Source organism: Desmodus rotundus, chromosome 4 (assembly GCF_022682495.2).
Source record: "Desmodus rotundus isolate HL8 chromosome 4, HLdesRot8A.1, whole genome shotgun sequence".
Classification (NCBI taxonomy): domain Eukaryota; kingdom Metazoa; phylum Chordata; class Mammalia; order Chiroptera; family Phyllostomidae; genus Desmodus; species Desmodus rotundus.
In genome coordinates this window covers 7249604-7275460 of record NC_071390.1, presented here as the reverse complement: position 1 = coordinate 7275460, position 25857 = coordinate 7249604, and the positions used below count along the sequence as shown (strand labels likewise).

General features: G+C 48.1%; 1 long non-coding RNA gene across 1 annotated transcript in view; it reads right to left on the bottom strand.

Annotated features, from left to right (window-relative positions):
- Positions 1 to 5886: 5886 nt before the first annotated feature.
- Positions 5887 to 25857, bottom strand: part of LOC123479266 (uncharacterized) — a 40343-nt gene continuing 20372 nt past the window's right edge. The window contains exons 4-9 of the long non-coding RNA XR_008426712.1: positions 24598 to 24726; positions 23511 to 23566; positions 23086 to 23163; positions 21771 to 21890; positions 9674 to 9826; positions 5887 to 6575 (exon numbers count right to left, since the gene is read on the bottom strand). This is a non-coding gene — a long non-coding RNA (uncharacterized lncRNA). The remainder of the gene's footprint in view (positions 6576 to 9673; positions 9827 to 21770; positions 21891 to 23085; positions 23164 to 23510; positions 23567 to 24597; positions 24727 to 25857) is intronic.

Below are 25857 nucleotides of genomic sequence, written 5' to 3'. Positions count from 1 at the left end.
CATCCTGGCTTCCGTGTTTACTGGCTGTGTGCTCTGGGCAAGTTCCTCCAACTCCTGAGTCAGGGCTGGGTCTCCCATCTTGCAAACCGAGCTTACGGAGCCCTGACTCAAGGCCAGTGTGGGACTTAAAGGACGAAGTGCAGGTCTCTCTGCAGAGAGCACCTGGCTTTTGCTTATTAGCAACCACTAGGATTTTCTCCTGTGAATTCTTCCTAAAGGTCTCAGCGGAGAGCCGTCCATGGAATGAGGTGCTAACGTAACTAGGCCTCCTTTGGTGAGACGTGGAGGCAGAGGCCTCAGCAAGTCTGAGGCGGTTGCAATAACAATGAGTATTTTCTGGGAGACGTCCTGAGGCCTCATTGGTCACTCTTCTAAGCACTTTATAGGACCCGCCCCGTGTATCCCTCACACTGACCCTGTAAGCTGAGCCCACTGGTGTCAGCCTCATTTACAAATGAGAACACTAAGGCCCAGAGAAGGTGAGCACCTCACCCAGGGAACACAGCTTATTTGCCCCTGCTTGTCGATTCTATGGCACAGGGCCTCCCAGCCCAGTGCACTTTTCCCCAGTCTGTCCCTCTTGCAGTGACACATGGGACCAAACGCTTTCCAAGTGGCTGTTAAGTGAGGACGAAGCCCAGAGTATCTCGGGATGAGCGTGAGAGGGACGCTGGCATTGTGCCTCCGGCACCCAGAGGCCAAGAGAGGCTGCAGGCTGACAGCAGGCCTGACCTCCTTGCCTCACATGCACCAGATCAACCGCTTCCAGTTAAATAAAAGCATCAAAACCCATAATGTGCATAAGAGCACCTGGGGAGAAATGCATTACGGAGCTGTCATCACGGTGCTCACACCCCGCGCTCCCGGCGCACGTGGAGCTCCTTGGCAACAGATCCCGCTTCCCAGGCCAGCCCCAGTTCCTCCTGCCATGACCCTCCCATGGTAGCCATTTCCTGAGTCCACCCTGGTTTTTGTTTCATTCGCACTGACTGAATTAATCACCTATTTTCTACCTCGCCAGGCAAACAGGGACTCTCGCTCCTCCCAGCCCTTCTGGAACAGGACGGGGTGGGACAGGAGTGGGTGGGCTCCTCACTGAGCTTCTGGAAAGAGCTCTGGGCATTTTGAGGGCTGCCCTGGAGGTGGCCACAGGGAAGAGGGTCAGAAGGAGGGACTCTGGATCCCTAATCCGCTTGTATCTGCTTTACATTTTAGAATTCTGAATGAAATTTTGTTTCAATGAAAGAGTTTGGTGGCAGAAAACCCAGTAAGTAATTAAATAATTAAATGCATGAACACCAAAGCAAATGGCTGAGCAGCGTGGTTCTCAGAGCCTGTCTAGCATGAACCCCCCCCCCCCCCCCCCCCCCCCCCCCGCCCCGCACACTCAGCAGTGGACGCTCAAAACGGGAACTGCTGAGGAAATCAGGAGCACGCTGCCTGCATTCTCCGTTGGTATCTGCCAGGACGACAGAGATAACAGGAAATGGCAAATAAGACCCAAGACAGTGAAAGAGGGGACCTGAGTTTGGCATGTGAGTGAGTGTTGCTGTGCTCCCGCGCCACGGCAGAGACAAGGCTCGGGGGCAAAGGGGGTAAATCTGGAGTTATAGCTGGGGGCTGGAGACAAACTGAGTCCCCCCCCCCCACACACACACACACCAAGACCCTGCTGTCCTTGGTCCTCAGCTCGAGTGATTCTTTCAAGTCCCAGTGACAAAGGGCATGATGTGATGGGGAGTGGGGCGACATGCAGAGCTCATCCATGAGTTCCGGCCACAGAGCAGTCTGCTAACTGGGAGAAACGTGCACACCTGTGCGCTCACAGACGTACGTGGGGCTGTTCGCTTTAGACAAACCGTGGTTTATTTAGATGGTGGCTGAGTTCCTTTCTACTTGGAGTTTATGTTGGCATAAGAGCGTGTATTTTGTTGTGTCTGTTGGCCTCCCTTCATCTCATCATCTGATCTTCTTCTGAAGATTCAGACACATATCCGTCAGAGCGAACAAAAACCCCCAGGATGGAGAGCAAACAGCTTGGAGTGGTTACCAAGATAAACTCCCAGAGTCACGGGACACTTGGCAGCCAAGGACACAGCCACTCGGCTGAGCAGAGCACACTTGTGGCTTCAAGTCAGTGGGATCCAGCCCGTGTTTTAATAACACTGTTCTAAAGGAGGCCATGTCCCTTCTAAGTAATGGCCCTTGAATTTATTCCAGCTTATCGCCCTGTTTCATTGAAATTTTACCCACAGCACTTTTTCTTGCCTTACACATTATTGCTTATTTGTTTATAACCTCTCTCCTTCAGAAGAGGGAGGAGTTGACGAGAGCAGAGACCTTATCTACCCCGTTCATTCTCTCCCCAGCTTAGAATAGTCCTTGGCATGCTGTAGGCACTCGACGAATGTTGAATGGATGGATGGATGGATGGATGGATGGATGGATGGATGGATGGGTGGGTGGGTGGATGGGTGGGTGGATGGTGTATGGCCTTGCTTCTCACTTAATACCAGCCCGGGACGTCAGGAGTTCAGCAGAGCGGTACCACCTGGGAGACCCAGTCTGCTACCCCACAGAAACCCCTCCAACGAACTTTTCATACCTGCACCTGGGAAACGGGCATCATCACCACCAAGTGGGATCGCACGTGAGCCTGCAGGAAATTCTTGTTCCCACACGTGACCTGGCACGTAGCAGGAGTTTGCCCAAGTGCATTTTGAATCCAGAATGGCTTTTCTCACTTCCCCGTGCCAGAGACTGAAACTGAGGTTTGGGGGCAGAGAGAAATGGCAACGCCGGGACTCGTGCCATACATGTGACTCTTAGATTCCAGCTCTTCCTGCTTCTTCGTGCCACTTTTCTAGAACAATCTCTCTTTCACACATACACGCTCAGCGCATGTTTATGACTTAACATTTTTTAATTTAAAAATTTTAACATTTTCCCCAAACATACTCTTCACTTTTCTACTCAGTCAAGACACATTCCCAAGTAAAAGGCTTTAGACAGATGGACAGACAGACGGAAAGAGGAACAAGGTCATTTCTACAGAGGGTGAGCCCAGCTCTACATCATCCCCACCCAAGGGCTTCTGGTCTGTGACTGTTTCCACAGTGAAGCAAACAACTTTTCTGCTGGGTCCCAGGAGACAAAGCCTGAACCGGGCCACACAGCAGGCCCGTGGGCTCCCCCAATCCTCCCTGCCCTCCGGACCCCTCCCAGCCCCAGGAGGGCAGTGGGTTCCTCTGGGCAGGACGCTGATTGAGGACCAGAATCCCAAGGGGATGGGGACAGGGATTTTCCCCGCAGAGAGGAAGACAGGGCAGAGGTTTCTGGGCTGCGCCCAGCCAGGGTTTTGATTTACCTTGTGATGAGCAACAGCTGTGTCCCAAAGGGGAGCCGGCCAGTCTCCACGAAGACCTCTCTCTCCTCCCAGTGTTTTGATAAGAGACACAGGGTAGGGAGCGTGGACTGAGCTGAGGAATCGGGTTTCTCCCAGCAGCTCGTGCACCAGGGCCCGGGCTAATCTCCTCTGAGGTGACCCAGACCAGAGATGGGCCTCTCTGTCTCCCCACTATCTGAGGGTATTTTCTGTCACCATGGAGAATGATAGAGGCTGGAAAGGTCAAAAGGACAGGGCCTGCGAGTTGAGGAGGCAGGGCAGTGAAAGCCTGTTGGAAAGCGCCGGCATCCAAGAGGAGGACAGTGAGAACTGCAGAGCCGTGTTGGGTCGGAGGGATGTGGGTTCAGATCCCACCCCTGGCTCCCCTAGGCCCAGATGGCAGTGCTGCGGTTCCCATAGCTCTGTGTGACAAAAGAAGCTGGTCTGTCAAGGGCCCCTTGGCAGTCTCAGGCAAAGTGAGTTGAAAGAAGGAATAAGCACTTGGTCTTAAGAAACGATCAGCCATTATCACGGTCGACACGCTTGCTGCTCCTCACTCCGGCACCGTCTGGTTTTTCCCTGTGTCAGGGTTTTGCAGCCTTCACCCTCTGACTACGAATTTTCCTGAGCACGTAGCCTCATCTGCTGGCTTCTTTTTTCCTGAAACACAGAGCTAGGTGCATTTAGGGCAGTGCCCCCGCCCCCGCCCCCCACCAACCACATACACACACATACTTGATGATAAGACTCATCATGGGAACCTGATATTTAAAGGGGAAAAAGAAGGCAGAAGGAGGCAGGAAGTTCCAAAGAACTCTGATCTGAATGGCCTAGGAATCTGTGTTTCTAACCAGCTCACTAGGGGATTCTTCCCAGTGCGCAAGTTTGAGAAATATACTTCAGGGTATTTTTCTTGGGGGAGAGGCAGGACCCACGGTAAGAAATACATTAATGAATACACTTTACATTGCAAATCAACATACCCACATATAAATGACCAATTAAAAGAGTGTCATGAAATACTACTCACCCTTGTTATCTGCACTTCATTCTTTTCATTTCATTCCACTGAGTTCGACTCTATTCTGTCAGTGTGATTGTATCAGAGGTTCCCAGAAACCAGTCTTCTAACTTACGGCTTAAGAATCATAGGGCTCTGGCCTTGGCTGGGCGGCTCAGTTGGTTGGAATGTTAACCTGTGCACCAAAGGGTTGCAGGTTCAATCCCTGCTCAGGGCATGTGCAGGAGACAACCTATCGACGTTTCTCTTTCACATCAGTGTCTCTTTCTCTCTTTTTCTCTCTCTCTCCCCCGCTCTCTAAAATCAATGAACATATTTTTTTCAATAAACATCCTCAGGGGATGAATAAAAAACAACTAAAACAAAACCAAACCAGAACCGTCAGGGCTCTTGATAACTACAAGTTTCCCGGCCCCAGCCCCAGAGATCCAATGCCACGTGAGAGGGCGGTCAGAACCACGGTGTCCGGTGGGCTCTTGGGGAGACGGAGAGTCTGATCCCAGGGCGAGAGCTTCTGATTGGTCTAGCTGGCCCTGAGGCCACCTCTGGGTCGGAGAAGGGAAGATACCCTGGTGGGCAGTCCCATCGACAGAGTATCCCTCGGGTGGGCAGTTCCCCAGAGGAAATGAAGAAAGGGAGATGGGGGCTGTTACAGATTGTTCGTGTCCCACCAAAATGCACGTGTGAGAGTCCTAAGCCCCAATTGATGGTATTAGGAGGCTTCATTAGATGATTAGGTCAGGAGGGTGGAGCCCTCATGAATGGGATCAGTGCCCTGATAAATGAGACCACAGAGAGCTCCCTTGTCCCTTCTGCCATGTGAAGACACTGGGAGAAGACTGCTTGCTGTCATGAAGGAGGAAGCAGGCTCCCACCAGACACCAAATCTCCTGGTGCCTTGATCTGGGACATCCCAGCCTCAAAAACTGTGAGAAATAAATATCTGGTGCCTGTCAGCCACCCAGTCTTTGGTACTCTGTGAAAGCAGCCCAAATGGACTGATGGACACTGAGCAAGCAGCACCAATGTCCACAGAGCGAGCGCCCCAGAACACCCAGGCGGTGTGTTAAGATCTCCTTCTCCACCATTCTTATTCCCTCCTGTGCCCTTCGAGGTGCCTAGCACAGTGCACACAGCAGGCACCCACGTGTGCGGGCTGCATGGAAGTCAGGCACAGCTGCCTTCTGACTACTGGTCGTGGTCATAAGCGATCAGGTTTTGACCCCGTGCTTCACGCACACAACTGAAGTCAAACTCCCTGAGATCTGGCGCCTACTAATGACAACAGTCTGGATGATTCGTATTTATTTGATTTAACAAACTCTTACCATGTGCGAGACGGTGTCCTGAGCACTTCACGAATATTAACTTTTGTCTCTATGAAGACACTGTGAGAGAAGCACTACTGTACACCAGGAGCCCTTCGAGGCGTTGCTGCAGCTTACTCTCTCTGCGGATCCCATCTCTCTGACGGGGGGCGGGGAGTATTCTTCTCTGTAGATGATGCACTGAGACTTGGACAGGTTCTATAACTTGCCCGTGGTCCTGCAGGAAGGACCAGAGCGGCACATAGAACCCTAGGAGGGAGGAGTGAGCAATAACAGGAGACCCTTTAAAAATGCTCTTTAATCCGAGACTTGTAAGTTCGCTCTTGCATGCTAAGAACAGCCACGGTGAAAATGAGCCAAGCCCTGGGCAGGGTGAGGGGAAGAAGCTCCCCTCTTACAAACAGAAACAGACACAAACTGAAATGACTCACATAAATTCCAGCTGTGGGCAGGACGCCAGTAAACACACGAAAGCCCCCAGTGGCCGGCCGAACATTCCAGCAGCTTCCATGTGCCCTCATTCTGTTAAAATGTAGTGACAAGGGAATTCATCACTGCTTATATACATTTTTTTTGTTTCAGTGAGAGGAAGAAACTTTGACTCACTCATGGAGACTTTTGTTCAAATGTCAAGCTCTATTTTAATTTTCTAGTAGCAAGTATTACAGTCAGCCACGCTTTGAAACAATGACCCCGAGCTCCTCTTTGTCTTCATCGTAGTGACAGTGTTGTTGCAGCTGACGAGTATCTTTCTCAGTCTGTGTGGCTGACCGCTATTTCCTGCGTTAAATATGCCTCTCGAAGTTCCCCCCGGTAGGTGCTGGGATGGAAGCCGTTCCTCCTAATTGGGAAGGAAGATGGACAGTCTTGTCATCTAACCGAGCCTGTCCTAGACCCCTCTATTTCTTCTAAGTCCTGCTTGTCAACTAACCAGTTCTTTAGCTCATCTGTCTTCACCCACATGATCGAATGCAGCTAGGAGAAGCCAACTGGCACTTTCAATGTTCTGTGTGGAGATTCCTTTGGCCAGCTCTGCGAAATCAGTAGGTGATTGTCTACGTCCAAGTTCCTTTGGGTGACAGTTTGTGCTATGCTAGACCACCGTTACGTAACCTGGACTGCCTTTTCTCCAGCTCCCAACAGCTGTTTCCGCACCTTCTTCCCAGCCCTCACTCACGGTGTCCTGTCCCCTTCCCGGTCCACAGTCAGCGTCAAGAATTTTAGGTCTTGGTTATAGCACCACATGACTTTTAGGCCGAGCGTGACGGTTACTGCTGTGCAGTTTGCCTGGGCCTGCACACAGCGCCCAGATAGCTGGTCGGACACTACCCCGGGTGTGTCTGTGAGGGTGTTTCGGATGAGACTGGCTTTTGGACTGACAGACTGAATCGAGTCAATTGCCCCCTTCCCCCCCACCCCCACTGTGGGCAGGTCCCATCCAACCCCCTGGATAGAACCGCCAGCCTGGCACTCCCAAGACTAAGAAGAAACTCCTCCTTCCTCCCTGGGTGTTGAGCTGGAACATCGGTCTTCTCGGGCCCTCAGACTTCAGCTAAAACATAGGCTCAATCTGGGGTTTGGGGCTGCTGACTCTGGGATGGGAACTTACACCAGCCACTCCCCTAGTCTGAGGCATCAGACAGAGGTTGACGCCTCCGTGGTCATCTGAGCCAATTCCTACCGCCTCCATTCCTCTAGAGAACACTGACTGATGTACCAACGTGGGCATGTTGTTTGCTGCTGTGTATCAAAACACTCCCAAAACTCAATGGCTTAAAACATGAGTAGGCAAACTTATGTTTTGTAAAGAGAAAGACAGTAAACAGTTTGGGCTTTGTGGGCCATATGGTCTCTACTAAACATTGCGACTTAGCCCAAGAGCAGCCGTAAACACGGAATGAATGAGTGTGATGGTGTTCCAATAAAGCATGTTTATTTACAAAAGCACGTGCCTGGTCAGATTTGGCCCACGGACCCTGACTTAAAACCACGATTTACTATTTCCCATGAGTCTGTGGGTTGACGGGGAAGTTTTGCTGGTCTTGCCTGGGCTCACATTTCAGGGCAGGCAGCAACAGCCAGCCAGTGGTTCGGCAGGGGGTCCGGAGGGACGAAGGTGACCTCACGTGGCCTTAGTGCTGGCTCTCTACCGGCTTGGCCTCTTTTCTCCACGTGACCTCCCAACATTCAGTAATGTAGCCCAGGCTTCTTTATGCCATGACTAGAACATTCTATGAGGACAAAGGCAGAAGCTGCAAGGCCACTTGAGGTTCTAGAACTTACACAACTTCTGGTGCACCAGCCATAGCAACCCTCGAGGCTGGGCCAGGGTCAGTGGGTGGGGAAAGAGACTCCGTCCCTGGAGTCTAGAGAGAGCTGCTCAATGTCATTGTCGTTCTTTTTCAGTCTGTCTCAGAAGGGAACAGCACACCTCAGCCTTCGCTCTTTATACCCAGTAGTTGGAAATTCCCTAGGGTCTGTGAGCGGTTCTGGTCCTCTGTTATCAGCATGAGTCCAAGGAAGCCAGTTTGCCACTCATGACCATGAACTTTCTCACCAACCTTACCTGCACCTTTGGATAGCTTTTCTTAGACTCTTGGTCTAAATATGAATTTGGGCCAAGGTCAGAAGATATGCTCGTTGGACCCTGGAAAATGGAGACTGAAAGGCTATGGGAGACACCCATAGTGTGTCCAGAAGAGTGTCCCCAAGCCCTGCCCACAGTAACAATTGCAGATTGATGAAGATGCTGCACCATTATCCTTCCCCCATTCCCAGCACCTTCCCCTGGACACCGCACAGAAGGGTTTGCTGACCAGAAGGACATGATACCAAACACCACAGGGCTTTTACGTGGTCAACTAGATCGCGGGCATTTCTGGCAGGTGTTTCAAATTCTCAGCCTTCCCTTGGAATCTTCTCTGAGCATTTTCCTGTCTCCCTTTATCTCCAAAGATAAAATCAGAGCAATCTTTTTTTTTAAACAAAATATCAAAATTCCTTGCTGATCCTGGCCATCAGATACTTTCTGTGGGACAGTGATCTTGTTATTTTTAAATAAAACGCTTTTGGATCAGTCTGCTAACAGGCATATTTATCTGTACTATGTCTTTGATGCATAAGCCAAAAGATAAAGCATTTACTGCTGTTGTATTGATGTATTTTTATCTTTAAAATAAAATCTCATGTAAAATATAGATGAATTCAATGCATATCTCTGGAGGGTAAGAAAGTAGCCTCTGAAAGTGTTTCTCCTTCCTCTCCCTAAACTGTCCTTCCCTAAAGTAACCATTTTGGAAACTCATCATTAAAATGCATGGAAATGAACCCTCCCAAGGTACCCATCATTCTTCCATGGCGAAGGCAGATGTGGCTGATTATTTGCTTTGTGAAAGTGTTGTATTTTTATGACTCTTTGTTTAAAGCTATTTGTCATTGAAAAGGCTGTGTAAAGCCAGATACAGAATTTACTTTCAAAGGTAACTTATACCAAAGAGCTTGCAATGGTATTATCGGCCATGTGGACTTAAGAACTCTAGTTCTCCGAGAAGGTTTTAAATCAAAAGCGTTAAGTAGAGTTTAAGCTCCATGTCATTTTAAATTCCAAGCTTTAGATCCATGAAGCATGGCTTTTATGATGGAAATGACAACTGACCCTCATCTGTAATAGATACAGAAACTAACTTTGTGGCCTCCTCAGTAATTCTCAGTAAGTCCTGAAGGCCGATAAGGTAAGAAAGATGAGGAAGGTGGGCATAAAATCAGCTGGCCAGTGACTCCAAAGGGTTTACCAGCTGTCCCTTCAATGCTCAGCTTACGCTCCTATCTGATTCTGCCCCTGGAATGGCTTCCTGCCTGCCTGTCTTTCAGTAACTTCTACCCCATTTTTTTACAGCAAACTTTTCATGATTTACAATGAATGAAACAACTAGCACTTACCATTCATTGAGGGTTTACCATGTGCCACGCAGTGGGCTACACGCTTGGATACTTTATGTCATTGGATCCTTGTAGCAACTCTGAGAAGAATTTGGGTGCTTTTCCCAACTTTCAAGACAAAAAAATTGAGGCTCAGGAAGTTAAACAATTTCCCTGGAGGTGAACAAGTAATAACGATCAGAGCAAAGCTGAGATTCAAACCCAGGGCTGTCTGCTCCAAAGCTGGAGCTCTGCTCTATTGCAACAGTCTAATAATCAATCACCCTTTTGTGCTGCCATCTTTTAAATTACAAGGTAAGCTTCTCGAGGAGAGAGACATTCTATATGATGACTGTATTTTCCAGGGTAACTGGCACAAACACCCAATAAAAAGAAATTTATCTGCAGTAAAAATAAAAGTGTATTTTATATATAAAATTCCTATCCTTATATATAAAATTAATATATTTGATATATAAACTTTTTATTTTACATAACTCATCTATTTTATATAAAAATTCACCTATTTTATATATAAAACTTTCTATATTTATACATAAACCTCACATATTTTTATCTATAAAGCTCATATATTAAAATATAAAATTCATATATTTATAATTCACCAGTTACAATATTCACCTGAAAAAGCCCACATCTTTCAGGGAATTTTCCAGTGCCAGAGTATAAAATATTTTTTCCTTGGCATTCGATTTCAATTTAAGGAACTCAAAACTTGCAAACTAACAGGGCATGTTTCAAAGGAAACTCCAATGCGGCTGAAACCCCGGGGGCGGGAGGGGGAAGGGGCTGGTCTCCCCGAGAAAGCAGAGGAATGCAGCAGAGAGCATCCATCACGCTTGGGATTATCCATGTCTCCCTGGACGTGCCACAAAGCTCTGGATTTGAGGCATGTTAGCATTAAAGCTTGATAAAGTCACAGTCATTTAACAAACTCCACTGTCACCTCATTAGATGTGAAAAATAGCATGCTTTAGGACACTGGGAGATATTTTTGGTAAAAATAACATTTTTTCCTCTTTCTTAGGGAACTGAAAAACGTCGCCTAATTGTATGGCGTGCAGTCATGGTCGGCCACACGGCCGCGGGGGTCAGGCCCAGAGTTCTGGTAGTGTAAACTGTGCTCCATCTATGAACATTTCCTCCCCAAAGAGAAATGGCTGTTAAAACCTAATTGAGGGGTCAGTGGTCTTGGGACAGGCAGGAGATAAGCCACTAGCTAGGCGAAGTAATGTGGACTTTGATCTGCCAGGCCTCTTGGCAAAGACAGAAAGCCAGTGATGAGCCAGAGGTCTTCTAATCTCCTTAGAGATAAGCTGAGACTGTGGTCGGGCGGGGCTGGGAGCCAGGGCAGGGGAAGGGCCTCTTGAAGCTCTGTGGCCTGACTTAGGTCTGAGCCAACTTCAGCCTCCTGTCCCCACCCGCTCTGTAACCACACTCCCAGATGGGAATGCAACCAAGGAGAGTTTATGGGAGTTACCACCACCGTCACCTTCCCAGGGGCTGTTTTAGAAGGTGTCCGGCAGATGGCTTCCCCAGAGAAGCCAGGATCAGCAGAAAGCTCATCAATATGCTACAGGACAGGAGCTGAGGGAAGAAGGGATTGACAAAAGGAGGGGACAAGGAAGGAACTGAAGAATCGAGTTATTCTGAATCACTTGGTGATGCCAAGTGTGTGAAAGCAATGTTATATTGAAAGGAAAAAGATTTGTATAAATTAAACTTTAATTATAGTAAATTAAATTGCAGGGCGGAGCTCAAAACATGTAAACTTTTCATGGAGTTGAAAAATTAATCAGAGTTCAGTATCCACTCCACTGCAAAAATAACTGACTTAATAAAAATTAGTCGGGTTATATCCAAGAAAGGGAGTCCATCCGCAGAGAGAGACAGACACTCGGAAGTTGGTAAGCGCTGCCTTGCTTCCTACTGACTAGGAAATAGCCAAACGGATTGATTCTCAGGACTGGAACCTTCAGAGACTGCACACACTGGGGTAACCGACTGAAGGGGACCTTGGGCACTCTCCGATGGAAAAAGGACCAGTGCCCTATGAGGGCCTTCTATGGGACCCCTCTGGTCACGCAATCTGTCTGTAGATGTCCTTTTGTAAAGCATTAACCAAACGAGGTGGGTAGGTTGACTGCTTTGCAAATGGGTGAGCCAAGAGGCATGACCTGCCTTTGAGAAGGAGAGGTCAACTGCAGGGAGCAGTATTCAGAGGAGACCAGGAGCCTTCGATTCCAAATTTAGGAACAATTCATTCCTTCCAGGAGGTAGCCCATGACCCAAACAGGACGCATGCACCCTCTACACCAACCCCTGGTCCACCATCCCAGCAGGCAGGACCTGGCGGGCCCGATGCGCCTGTGTGGCAAGCATGATGATACAGGGATGCCAACGCTTTCCACCTCTAGGTGGACTGCACTTCCACAAACACCCTCTTGCTTTGCCTTGACTTCTCAGGAGTGCTGTGCAAGAGGAGGAGCTTGTTGAACCCCACTTCTAGATTTTCTGCGTGGGGGTTCAGGAAGAGTAAATGATTTCTCTAATAAAAGCTGTACAGCTAATTGAGAGGCAGGAACCAAATGTGCAATTGGATCTTTGAATATAAGTCAGAAAACCTCCTAAGGCAGCGTTGCGAAGCCAGACACCAAAGTTGACTTCCAGTGGAAAGCTTCACAGTAATTGGGGATTGAAGAGAGGCACATGGAAGGCAGTCCTCACCCAGTCACGGGGTTTCCTGCAGGTGGGTAGCTGCGCCTAGACCCCTACCCAGTGAGTCCTTATATCACGCAGCATGCATATGCCTGTCACAGATCAGCAGGCCGTCCCCACGGAGGGGGTCTTTGCCTTCTGGAACGTCGTCGCTGGTTGCTACAACAGGGAAAAAGAATGCGGCAGGTCCCGTTCTGGCTCCCTGCCCCGCCACTCATATTTCACCAGCTACACGAGGGCAGGCAGCATGCTTAACGCCAAAGGGTGTGGAGAAGTCCAACCCTGCTATGTTCCAGGAAAATGGAGGGGTAGTGAGCGTCTTAATAACCTTTCAGAGGCCCCTATCTGAATCCAGGGTGAAAGCTTTTCAAAACTGATGATCGCTATGCACCATTCAAGCCTGCAGGTCATGGATTTGAATTTGTTGGTGTCTTCCTTAAAGCACTGGGACAGAAAGTGTGATCTGGCATTCCACTGGAGGAATGGTGTTGTCTTCGTGTAGCTAGAGAGAAGCAAGCCATTGTGATGCAGGGATACCTCCTGGAGGAGACATCTTTGAAGATTTTGGAGATGGATAGCAGGCCTGGGGAAAATGCTCAGATGAGACTCTTTCTCCTTCGGGGAGCCCAGGGGTCATAAACCACGATAAACATGCCCCTCCTTTCCCCTGTCTGTCTACGTATCCCACACAGAGAGGAGAGGGAGAGAGAAAAGGAGAAAAAGGAAACAGAAAGGACAGGGAAGAAATCTGGGAGTAGCTGTAGAGGGTTCTTCGAAGTGCAGCAGTGTACTTTAGAAAAAAAACAACAAATGTCCCCCCCCCCCCACCAACCCCACCCAAAGTCTTCAGTTCTCCGGAAGACACGGAGTTTTCAAATAAACCAAAAAACTTCTTGTCTGCTCCCCTCTCTCGTGTCTCAGATTCCTGAGCACACTCCTTGAAGCATGCTGAGAAATGAATCTGCAATACACAGAAATTTAATGACGATGTCTACACATCTAAAATTCCCGAGAGAGACCAAAGCTACCCCCTTTCCTATTATTTATCTCCCAAATATGCGTTGCCTCATTATTATCATCAATCGGATATTTTCCCAAAGGAAACAAATTAATTGCCCACCAGAAATGTTTTGAAATGTTTATATGTGTTTCTTTGTATAAGCACCAGAGTGAGTGCGCGGGAGCCTGTTTATAAGTTAGCGAAGTGTTAGTAAACCCTGGCGTGACACTGATAAGGTTCATATGAAAGTCATCGCTGAAACTGTTGCCTAAATAATAAACAGGATCTCTTGCTTTACCCTCTTTCAAACATGCCTCACTAGGTTAAAAAAAATACATTATAACCAGAAGACATGCAAAATATACAGAAAAGATAGCTGAATTATCACTGCGTTCACTGCAGCGTTTAGGGAGAAATAGCTTTTGGTGACATCCGGGGTCTCTCATGGGCCAGGTTTTGGGGGGGTCAACTGTGGGCAAGTCACCGAGCCTCAGTTATCTCTTCCCCTCGCCCCCAAAACGGCGATAATACTAGTGCTTCTCCTATAGGGTTTCTGCCAGGATTAAATGAGATAAGGCTTGAAAGTGACCTAGCACAGTCCTGACATAGGGTGAGCCCTCAGCAGATTGGGTAACAATTACTGCTATCAGAGGAGCTTCGGTTTTCTCACGAGACCGATCGATTCTCATGGTGTTTCATAAGGGTCTTTCTTTAGTCACACCTTTCCGAGAGGAGGCCTTGGGATTCGGTGCTCAGAAGGGAAGGATGCGATGCAGGAGGCCCCAGACTTTCCACTGGGATGTGGGGCTAGTTTGGATCTGCCACTAGTCACTCGGTTAGTGTGGGTAGGTCACTGCACAAAACCTGGACCTCGGCTCCCACGTCCGAAGAGCAAGAAGCCTTGGTTATATTTTAGCCCCCAGCATCTGCTTTTCAAACTGTATGTTACCAGGAGCTCAAACAGAGAAAACTGAAACAGCTTCATCGCTGCTCTGGCTTTCCCAGAGCGGGCAGAGAGAGACTTGCTGGAGAGGACCCTCTGCCCTCTTCCCTCATTCTGCACACTTGTACTGCAAACAGTAACCCCGGACTTGGCAATGCAGCCGCCCCGCCTGCCTTCCCCCGTGGCTCCCAATGGCACCTTCCTGCACGAGAGGGTCAGTAAGTGTCTGTGGACATCCTGTTTACCTGGCTTTTGCATCTGCACGGAGGGTCCCGGGTCTCCGGCTGTACCTTGCCCACGCAAGAGCATGCCTGTAGGCACAACTCCTGCTCCTCGATGAATATTTATGGAGACCTGACACTGGGCTAAGCACGGAGGGAACAATAATACAACACATCTGGTCTCGACCTCATCGAGGATCCCTCTGGAAGGGAGCCTATGAGACGGGTTTGGACGCTGGTTCTTCTACCAAGCTGCGTATTGCAACTGCCTCAGGCAGCTTTTTTACCTCTGAGTGTCTGCTTCATCTACAAACGGAAATAAAGTCTGCCACTGTCTACATGGCCACGCGCCGCCATCAAGTCACTTAATGAAAGTGTGTAGCATATCGCCGGCCACCTGTTGGTGTTCACACAATGCGAGTCCCTTTCCCCTAGGGCTTGGGCGAGAGGAATGTGCAGCGATTCAACAGCCCTCGCTTTTATCTGTCCCTGTATTTTAGTAATGTCTGTCTCCACGTGGGACTGTTCTGCCCTGACCCAGTTTCAGGAGCAGGGCTGTCCAATTACGTTCAAGCCGGCGCATTAATCACCAGCCTCCTGAGTGAAGGAATCGTGCAAACTGTCGATACCTCCGGACCAGTTGCTGGCAACCACAGCTAAGGTCATCGCTCTGAGCGAGCCATTGTTGCAGCCGCTTCTTCCACGTGGGGCTCAGAAGCAGCCAGGTCTCCTCTCCTTTCCAGAGACTGCTCTGAGCAGCTTCAGTTAAGACAAAGGGCCGCCGTTTGTCTGAAGACAGCCTACACGTTAAGCAGCCGCTCAACAAGCCGATGCTCCAGGCCGGCCCCTGGCTCCCAGATCTCAGGCCAAGCCCTGCCAGATGAGAGCCGCAAGATAATGCCTCCCTCCAGTGGGCAGGCAGCACCAGGAGGGGAGGCCATTAGTCACTTGCTTCATTGTTACAGCCACGAGGAAGGAAAGTATTTCTTTCATTCCTTTGAGGACAGAAATTCTTAACTGAAAAAAGGAGCCTCCTACTCTCAGTGGCCGCAACAGGCCCCCCGGCCATCTGCCCACTGGCATGCCCTGTCCGCACGGCTGCCTGGTAGCTCCTATAGCCAGGGAACGCATGTGTCTGCTGGAGGCTCGGCCAGAACTTTGGAATCATTGTAGCAGTTTGTAGCCTTATAATTTTCTTTTTGCTTCCTGGGAAGGCACCAAGGAATGGCTTTATGCCCCCAGGAGCCAAACCTGATTTATAAAAGGGGGAGTGCTCTCTTTCAGCACAGTGCAAATACATTAAGGCAGGACTTTTTCCTGGGGTACACGGGGCTCCCAAGTATCACATCAGCATCCATTTTGGCTCAGTGCAAACACCCGCTGCCCACCCTGCCAGTCCCATGGAACTTTCGCTTCCCTTCCACATTGGTCTTAACCACACTTAGCCATCGTGGAATTCCTTACGTTTGTGTCTGTCTTCCCCGTTCGTGGGGAGCTCTGGGGGGGCACGGCCTGTATGCCCAGGTTGTTTCCATTTTCCCTCCACACCATCAAAAGGACGCATAGCAAAACTTCAGTAACGCTTTGGGGAGTCGCTGGAACCCGGGAAAGCACTCCATGGCTGCATCCTGTAAAGGAGGATGCGCTTCCACTCTACATTCTGTATCTTGATGACGCAGCAAACTGACTGGCGGGGCGGCAGGCACAGCAGTTTTAAATGAACAAGCAATAGCGGAGTCCTGGCTTTTCACGGCATGAGGAGGGTCCTTTGGCCAGAGATGAAGTATCTTGTTCTACTGCGAGATGGGTTCCTGCATTCAGTCCTCGGGGGGCTCCCCTTACTTTTAGCGGGAAGTCTTTCTGAATGAATCCAGACCCAGAACTCACAGACATACCTGAAGGACTTTGGGAAGGAATTAGAATTCAAGCCTTTTTAGTCCCATTTCCAGATCTCAAAAGAATGCATGTGCAAGGGATCGTGGGTAGGTTCAAGCAGGAACGATGGTCTGAAAGGGGACCCTGGAAACAAGGAGGCTTTCAAGACCTCATTTCTGCTGTTGCGAGGTTTTTCCAACTATCTCAGCAGAAAAACCAGGTTAACTTGTAAAGGATGTGGACAAGACCACAGGGCTATTTTGCTTTGCCAAGTACTTCTATTTAAAACATTTAAAAATCAAATAAACAAATTTCCTTTAAAAAACAGACCAAGGTAGAAATTTAAAATTTACTAAAAGATTGCAAATATACTGCAAGCACTTCAGTTCTGCAATCCGTATCAGTGCTGTCGTGTGGGACCCCCTGAGACAAGGTGCTTGCCTCGTGGGCTACGCTGTGAGCCTAACAGGGACCGGCCATCCTGCCTTCACGCACGTTTCCCATGCAGTCGAGTACAGTGAGCATTTGCTCAGCTCTCCCACTTTTTCCAGCTTCATCAGCGTTACGTGAAGACTTGGAGACACTGGGTGCCAAGGGGTTCGTGTTAGTAAGAACTCTTCCCTCCTCCCTCAGAACGGTAGGGTAGGAGCTGCGGTTGCATTGGTTCATGTAGCTGGAACGACCCGAGGGAGAAAATGAGGCATGACCACATCTGGGGCGCCGATGATCGAGCCACTGGTAGTAACGGTATCACCACTCGGCTCTGCTCTCCACTGTTGTGATGGTTAATTTCATGTGTCAACCCGGTGACTAAGCCACACGGTGCCCAGACACTTGGTCAATACTGTTCTGAGCGTGTCTGTGGGAGTGTTTCAGGGTGAGGTTCACATTCGAACTGATGGACTCACTAAAGCAGACTGCCCTGCATAATGTGGGTGGGCTTCGTCCGATCCACTGAAGGCCGGAATAGAGTGAAAAGGATGATCTTCCCAAGAATAAGAGGGAACTCCTCCTGCCTGTCTCGAGCTGGGACTAAAGAATCTCTCCACGCCTTTGGACTCAGACTAAGCCACCAACGCTTCCTGCATCACCGGCTTGCTGGCTTTCCACCAGGAACCACCCGTGGGCTCTCCTGAATCTCCAGCTTGTGACTGCAGATCTTGGGACCTGTCAGTCTCTATTATTACATGAGCCAATTCCTTACAACATGTACAAGGGACCTGTGCCCATCCCTGGCCCAGTCACTGTGGCCGGAGTAACAGAATGTGCTGATTGGCTGGCTGAGCTGGGGAGAGTGTCCTTCCTCAGGTCAACAGTGAGAATGGCCCCACTAGAGCCACATGAACTGAGAGAAAGAGAGAGAGAGAGAGAGAGGAATGATCCCCAAAGGAGAGCCAGGGCGCTATACCCTAAGACGGAAAGAGATGGTGATGGGCAAAGACAGGTGGCTACTACAGGGCCATGTTCCAGCTGTTTGAATTAATAGTGACCTTGCTGATTTAGCTTTGGAGCAGGAAAAGCTAGGATGCAAATCACTGCAATGCCACTTAGCAGGTGGTCTTGGGCCACAACTTTGCTAAGTCTCTACTCCCCTTCTATATAGTGAGAACAGTATTTAGACTGGACACTACATATGTGAGCACCTAGCAAGTGTGTAGCACATAATGAATATTTGGGAAACAACAGCTAATCTGTCCTTGAAGACATGAGAGTTAGGTAACAGTGCCTATTTCTTTTAGCTATAAAATTCACTCAAGCTAGCAATTCTCGACTCTCGTATATTCCCAAGATAGCTGTTATATAACCCACTAACGGAAGTTGTTCACACTGGAAAGCACTGGGGGGACTGGTCCCCTTTAAGCTATACATTAGAATCTCCAGGGCACTTTTCATTTAAAAGCACCCCTGCTGCCCTGGCGGGGGGCTCAGTTGGTTGCAGTGTTATCCTGTACACCTAATGGTTGCAGGTTCCAAACCTGGTCAGGGCATATACCTAGGTCGTGGGTTCGATCCCCAGGTGGGGAGTTGGGGCATGTACAGGAAGCAACCAACTGGTCTTTCTCACATTAATGTTTGTCTCTCATATTGATGTTTTTCTCTCTCTCTCCTCCCCCACCCCCACCTTCCTCTCCCTCTAAATTCAATAAACGTATCCTTGGGTGATGATTAAAAAAATAAATAAAATAAAATAAAAGTACCCCTGCTGGTTCTGATATGCGGCTCACCCTCGCACCCACCTTGGGAATCACTGATAAGCCATGAACCTGGCTTATGAGCATGCCATAGCAAAGTTATCTTTAAATCATGTCTCCAGCCAAAAATAATTCTAGAAGGAAAAAATATTCAGAATCAATGTGGATCCCTCCCCCACTCCCCAAACAGCAGAAGGAAGATAATTCACAGTTCCACTTAGGTTTTAATCACAGCCCATCTCCATTGTAACCATGGTGGTTCAGAATGAGCCTGCTATTTTAAGTCCATAATTATTTTTTAATAGTACTATCATTTCTTTCCATTAAGCCAGTGTCAGTGAACTAGAGCTTGGCCAAGAAGAGGGAAAATACATGTAGTCGAAGCTGACTGATAATAGAAGTATGCCTTTTTTCTTAATCTCCGATACCCAAATGAAAGGGATACAAGAAAGCAGGAAACACTGCACATGACAGCTATTAATTTAGCGGCAGCGCGATTTGCATAGCAGCGCAGGAAATGCGCCTCTGACTGTGGCATCTGCCCGTGTCATTAGAGCCCGGGAAATGCTCTGAACTTGACTGCATTCTTCACCGGTTAGCATGTTTTCGATAACCAAGCTATCTTCACGATATGAATTATTCCACTGATCCAAATTGGCAACCCTCATTCAGGATACTTCCTTTTTTAAAACGCATGAATTTTCCCTGTAAATACACATTTAAAAAAAAAGACATCACATTAAATCTTATCACACTTTGGTTTTGCCTCATCTATTTTAAAGCACCTCTTTTTTTTTAATTTATTTTTTACCTTTTGTGCTACATTTCACAGAGATAGTGGACTCAGTTCACCTCGGTGACTGAGAATCCTAGTTTCAGGAATTATAGCACCTGGGTCCTTTCTCACATCCTATCCAGGGACATTAAAATAATAGGTTTCTAACCCAGGAGAAATTCCAGAAAGAGAAGCCTAGTAGACAATTGAGAAGTCAGAGAGGGTAAGTGGAGGAACAAGAAGAAATGCCAAGAAGGAGGGACCCACCATTTTGGAAATATAACATTTCACTTCAATTTAGCCCGACTTTGGGGTAAATTATGTACTTTTTTGACTTTTGCTCTAACATTCTTGTCCACTGGTCACCCCAGAATTCTAGCATCACTCATTATTAAGTCCTTCCTCAACTTATTCAGTCTTTGTGTCTTTCAGGCTCTACCTTCCTATTTAATTGTTCAAGGCCAGTTCAAATCCGCCCCCCACCCCGCTGAAGCTGACCTTGATCAACTTCAGCTGTCAGATTCACTCTCTCAGCTCCTACACTGATTTCACCCTTCGAAACATCTATTATTATTTTGCTTTCTCTTGTCACCTCTTCCTAAATATTTTATCTCACTGAACACATGTTTACAGAAACAGCAGACACTGTAGGCACCGGCAATACAGGAATGATTGGGACAGACAGGCTGCCGGCCATCACGCAGCCCCCTGGTTGGCCGATAACACTAGGCACGGGGTGGGGGGTGGAGCTGAATCGGTTAGAGGAGGAGAAGGAAAAATGACAATTTAAGAAACACAGGCAATTCTCCCTCAATGAGCAAGTGACTGAGTAAATGTGAACTGGGAAGCAAGAGTGTATCTGGTCTTCCTTCTCTCCACTGTACGGCCCTTCCCACCGCTCCCTACCTCTGTGTTGTGGGGTTCACAGGGTGAACATCAGTCGTACTGTGTGTTTGTCTAACGTGGGCCCTGGAGGCAAGTCAGCCACTGCATTTAGTGTCAACAGAAGACGCAGCGATCAGCTACTGTGCTAGGGCGAATCGAAGAGTCGGAGGCTCTGAAAGATGAACTGCAGTGAACGTCTGTCTCCGGCACAGCGCCCCCCTTAGAGACTTTCCTGGTAATGCTGGACACTGGAGACTCTCATCTTAGGCTGTTCCTCTGTCCTCTAACCTCTCCTCTGAGGAAGAGGCTCCTCTCTGGGGAAACTCCCTCACAGCCTGTGTGCTGGCCATTTCCTCCCTTGAGGCCTAAGTATGCCGGGTAGTGGCTATTGCCCAATACTTCCCCGGATCACGACAGCTAGAAGGCCAGAGCAACAGTTCAGACGAGCTTGAGAGTCAGCAAGGAGAAAAGTTGAGACCACAGTCGCCTCTGGACACTGGGTCCTGGGTGGGTCGCTGTGCAAGCGAAGGGTAGGGAGTTGCTGGGCATTGGGCCTTTGGCTGAGCTCCAAATTCCCCCCTTCTTGCCTCCACCTTCCCACAAAAGCCTTCATGAAAGAAGAGGAATTCCCATAATCTAACTTTGCTGGGATACTTTCTTCCCTTGATGTAAATCCAGGGAATGCCCCCCGAGGAGCCCTGGTCGTGTCAGAGGTGGCCCAGAGTTGGTGAAAAGCAACCTGGGTGTTGTAGGAAAGACACTTATTTTATTACATGCTTTCCATTCATCTGGTCAGGGACTTAGCTCTTCTTTAACTGCATTTTGCTCTAGCATTGAAAAGAAAGAGCAGAAAGAGTGAGCCACACACACACTTCACACCAGCCTGGGATTCTGCACCCAGACTACAATCTGAGGTCTAGTCTTATACAGGAGTAAGTAGTACGTCACAGGGCCATGCCCAGATCAGTCCCGGAGTTCACGCCCCCGACCCAGGTGGTCCTGCTCTGGGATCTGAGCCACAGAGGGGAAGACAGTGGGAGACAGCTTCAGAGAGGGAGTCTCTCAAAACTCCTCTCGCCAGCACTATGTAATTTTAACACTTTATCCATAACACGGAAGTTCCCAGAGCAGTTCTGTTGCTAATAGAAATAAAAGTCAAAAAGGATCTATCCTTGTATTGGAAAAAATCTTTCAAATAAGACTCCAAAGACAAAACTCAGCCTTGAACAGAAATCAAGACTTAAAACATGAGCTCAGCAAAACAACATAGAAATAAGTCATCTATGGTACGTGTTTCAATAAACATGCCAACAATAATAACATTAGGTGTGGTTTTCAAAGGCCAGCATTCCTTCCACTAATCCCCTGCAGCACTTCTGAGCTGAGTGGAACAACAGAACACACAAAGCGGTTTGGGTATGTATGGGATTTTGTGCTTCGGAACGATTCGGCTTCAGTGAAACGTACCCCGTATGTGCGATAACCAACCTGCATGTCCATGAGGCATATATTTTCCTTCAACACCATTTTCAGTTAATAAATGTTTCAGCAGAGAGTTTCCAAGTGCCGCTCCCACTTCCCTCAGACAAGATGTTCTCAGGGAAAAACCTAGGAGGAAAAACTTCATGACTATTTATAAACGAATAGAGCTCCCACGGAAAGTGGAAAGTCCATTCATTTGCTCCCACCAGCTCGAGTCCAAGTAAACCATTCCTGGGGCTTTTCATGACCTTGTGTTCAGTTGTGTTCATTTTACCTTTTGTAAAATGACAGACCCTGAAGGATGTTTTTTTAAAAAAAAAAAAAAAGATAAGCACAGAAATTCTTAAATGACACCTCTTTCAGAAAGAAATCTTTTAAAAGGAAACGACATCTCAACTATTTTTTCTGGCCCCAGCCCCATCTGTGGGAGGACTGTAAACTATGCTCAGATTCTCTCAGCAAATGTGTCCTGGGCATCTACCACGTGCCAGGCACATGTGGCCCTGCACCGGCAGCACTGATGGCAGCTCAGTACCGGAGCTTTTGGTTCAGATGGGAGCCAGTACCCATGCTCTGGCCTGGTTTTAGGGAGGGGAGTGTTTGGGAGACGCCCTGGCGGAGCTAATAGCTGAGCTGAAAGGTAAGTGGGAGGGTGGAAAGAAGAGAAGAGGGTGCCTTCTCCATCAGTAGTCCGAGGAGGAGGGGTCACATGACAAAGATATGGCACACAGCCAGCCGCGCCAGACCGCCAGGGCCTTGCAAGGAACCTGGGCTTCATCCTGAAGGGAGCAGGGGATGCCATGGAAGGTCTGTAACCATGCAATGACAAGGTGACACTGGGTTTTCTTCAGGGTATCAACAAGTTCAGGGTTGTGTTTTTTCAAAATCGCCGGAGCTGCAGTTTGGAGACCGGGTCAGAGGGGAGCAGGCCTGGGGGCCAGGAGGGTCCTTAGGGCAGCAGCCTTGCTGGCAGTTGCCGGGGTGACAGCGTGTACCCGTCCTGCAATGCCTGCTTCCTCATCATGCAGCATCACTTGTCTTCCAGGAAGCAAGTGGGTCATGTGATAAAAGGCCCCCCAAATAGCACAGTCCTCAGACAGAAACCATGGGAGGCTCAGCCAACTCCTTCGGAGCCCAGCCAGGGCCGGCAAACCGTAGTCTCCCCGAAAGGCTTGCAAGCTATTAGGTACTGGGCAGCTTGCAAGAAGAGGTTGTTTTTAAATTTTTAGGTTCCAGTTTCCTTATCTCTTATAAATGCAAGATATTTATCTTTTAAATAAAACCGAGTACAAATAATATTTGGAAACCCGTGAGAACTCACAGCATGCAGTGAGACAGTCAGATCTGTGCCTCGCTCTGCTCTGAGGGCCCGCTGATCCAGAGACTCGTCTGCAAAAGCCTGTGAAAATAAGGACTAGTCGTTGGCTTTCTTCAGGTCTCGAGGACTGAAGACAGTGTGCTGGTTAAAGATATTATGGAAATATCCCAGAACCTGAGTGAGACACTTCAGAAGAGAAAAACAACAGCAAAAAAAACGTTTGAAGGTCTCAAACTGGTACTTAATCCTGCAAGTATCAAATGAAATACTAGCCTCATACATCAAGCTGGGGTAAAAGGTCTACAAAACTCTGCAGATGTGGAATTTGATTTTATTTTGAACTTCTAAAGACTGGATGCGAGAATAACACGATGACCTCTTTATCTCCCAGGACGGTGCGATCCGGCCAAGGGGGCAGCGCTGCTTACTTTGATTATGAGAAAGCAGTCAGTCTGCACATCTGCCTTAAAAGTTCCCAGACAACCTGAGAGGCGACAAGAAACAGAAGCCATAAATAAAGTGAAGCACCCTGAAGCAAGAATACACCGAACTGGATTTGCTCTGTCTGACAGAATCATTCTTTTTCATATGACGTAGCAAAGCGGCTCAATCTCCTCTTCCCAGTTTTGTCTGGCTTGCTAAAACCCAATTCCAGATACGGTTCTCAAGTCCTTTTCTCCTGCATATTTCTCTGAGTATTGAAAGCTATGCAGAAACGAACTGCACCAGAGTCGAGTCTCATTTCTTAAAAACAAAACAAAAACAAGCAAATAAACAGGGCTAAGTGAGCAGGGATGGTCTGAGCTGCCTGGAGACTTTTGGCTTCCATTGGCCCTAGCACTCTATCTGTTGCTCAGAATATTAAATATTTTTAAAATTATTTTATTGTTGTTCAATTACAGTTGTCTACATTTACCGCCCCCCCCCACACACACACTCCCCAGCCACCCCAGCCACCCCTACCTCCCTACCTTGCTTCCACCCCCATTTGGTTTTGTCCATGTGTCCTTTATAGTAGTTCCTGAAAACCCTTCCCCTTCCCCCCCTTATTCCCTCCCTCCTCCCCTCTGGTTACCATCAGTTTGTTCTTTATTTCAATAACTCTGGTTATATTTTGCTTGCTTGTTTGTTTTGTTGATTAGGTTCCAGGTAAAGGTGAGATCATATGGTATTTATCCCTTACCACCTGGCTTACTTCACTTAGCATAATGCTCTCCAGTTCCATCCATGCTGTCACAAAGAGTAGAAGCTCCTTCTTTCTCTCTGCTGCGTAGAATTCCATTGTGTAAACGTACCATAGTTTTTTGATCCATTCATTTACTGATGGGCACTTAGGTTGCTTCCAGCACTTGGCTACTGTAAATTGTGCTGCTATGAACATTGGGGTGCACAGGTTCTTTTGGATTGGTGTTCCAGGGTTCTTAGGAATATTAAATATTTTTTATCCAAATGTCTGATCTTAATGCCCTAAAAATACTTTTTATTTAATTTTTAAAACTTCAACACTTATTTTACCTCACAGGTACAGAGAACAAATGGTCGACGGGCCACAAGAGCATCCACGCTGTCTGTGAGTGTCTCAGACTGTCTGCTTGGGAAACTCACACGGACTCTTCTGGGGCGGTTCCTCTAGGTCCCGAGAAACTGCGAAGGTCAGCCAATGAGCAGAAAGTTAGGGGCATTCAGGACATTTGATTTTTAACATACCTGGAACAAACCAACCGCTCCGCCAACACGTTACTTTGTTACAGAGAACATTTGTTGTCCTATGGTCTTCTAGAGTCCAGTGACCTGTCTTCTGCGGACACTATTTCAGTTTCCCTGTGGGAAGCTTCTTTCTGCACCATCGATCCATGCACGTCAGTGGCGCAGACCCCAGGCCTCACCTGGAGGAGGGCACTGAGTCTGGCCTGCTGATGAGAGGGTCCCATTCCCCTAGCCCAGCGATGGTCCCGGGCATGGTGATGCAGCCAGACACATGAGGGTCGGAGGCTCCTGCTGAGAGGCATTCATTTACTCCTATTCCTACTGGACTCGAACCCAGACCAAAGGGAGGTGTGGGTGACCATCTTCCCACCACGAAGTGAGAATTAGCTGAGGATGGGGCTCGAGCTCTGTTGAGGGTACAGGTGAGGGGCGGAGAGAGGGGAACTGAGTCCTGGAGACAGCATTTGAGCTCCTGGCCCCAGCAGCATGTGAAACGACATATTCCTGGGTGTTTCAGTTACACACAAAGGCAGAGCCCATAAACGGAAGATAAATCAATACAAATGATCTGATCTGAATAGCAGAGGAAAAAACTGGAAGAAAATTCATCAGTACTGAGTGACCTGTGAGGCAATATCAAATAGTCTAAGGATCATTTAGAATTGCAGTGTCAAAGGGAAAACAGGGAGAGTAAGGGCTCAAAAACATACTCGAGTGAAGGAAGGCCCAAATTTCCCAACAGTTGGTAAAAAGTATTAACTTATCCAAGAAATTCAGCAAATTCGAAGGAAAGTAAATATAGGGGGAAAAAATTAAAGTGAAATAAAGACAGTTTCAGATAAATAAAAGCTGAGAAAATGTGTTTCTAGCAGACATGCTCTACTCGACATGCTAAGCTAAAGGGAGTCCTTGGGGCTAAAGAGAAATGACAGCAGACGTGAAGAGTCCCAGAAACGGTCAAGGTCAAGTCAGACGCAGACTCCTATCACTGTTGTAGAGATGGCAAATAACTGACCTAAAGACAGAGCTTTGCAAAAATTCACAAAGATTTTAAAGCAATGAAAAAGG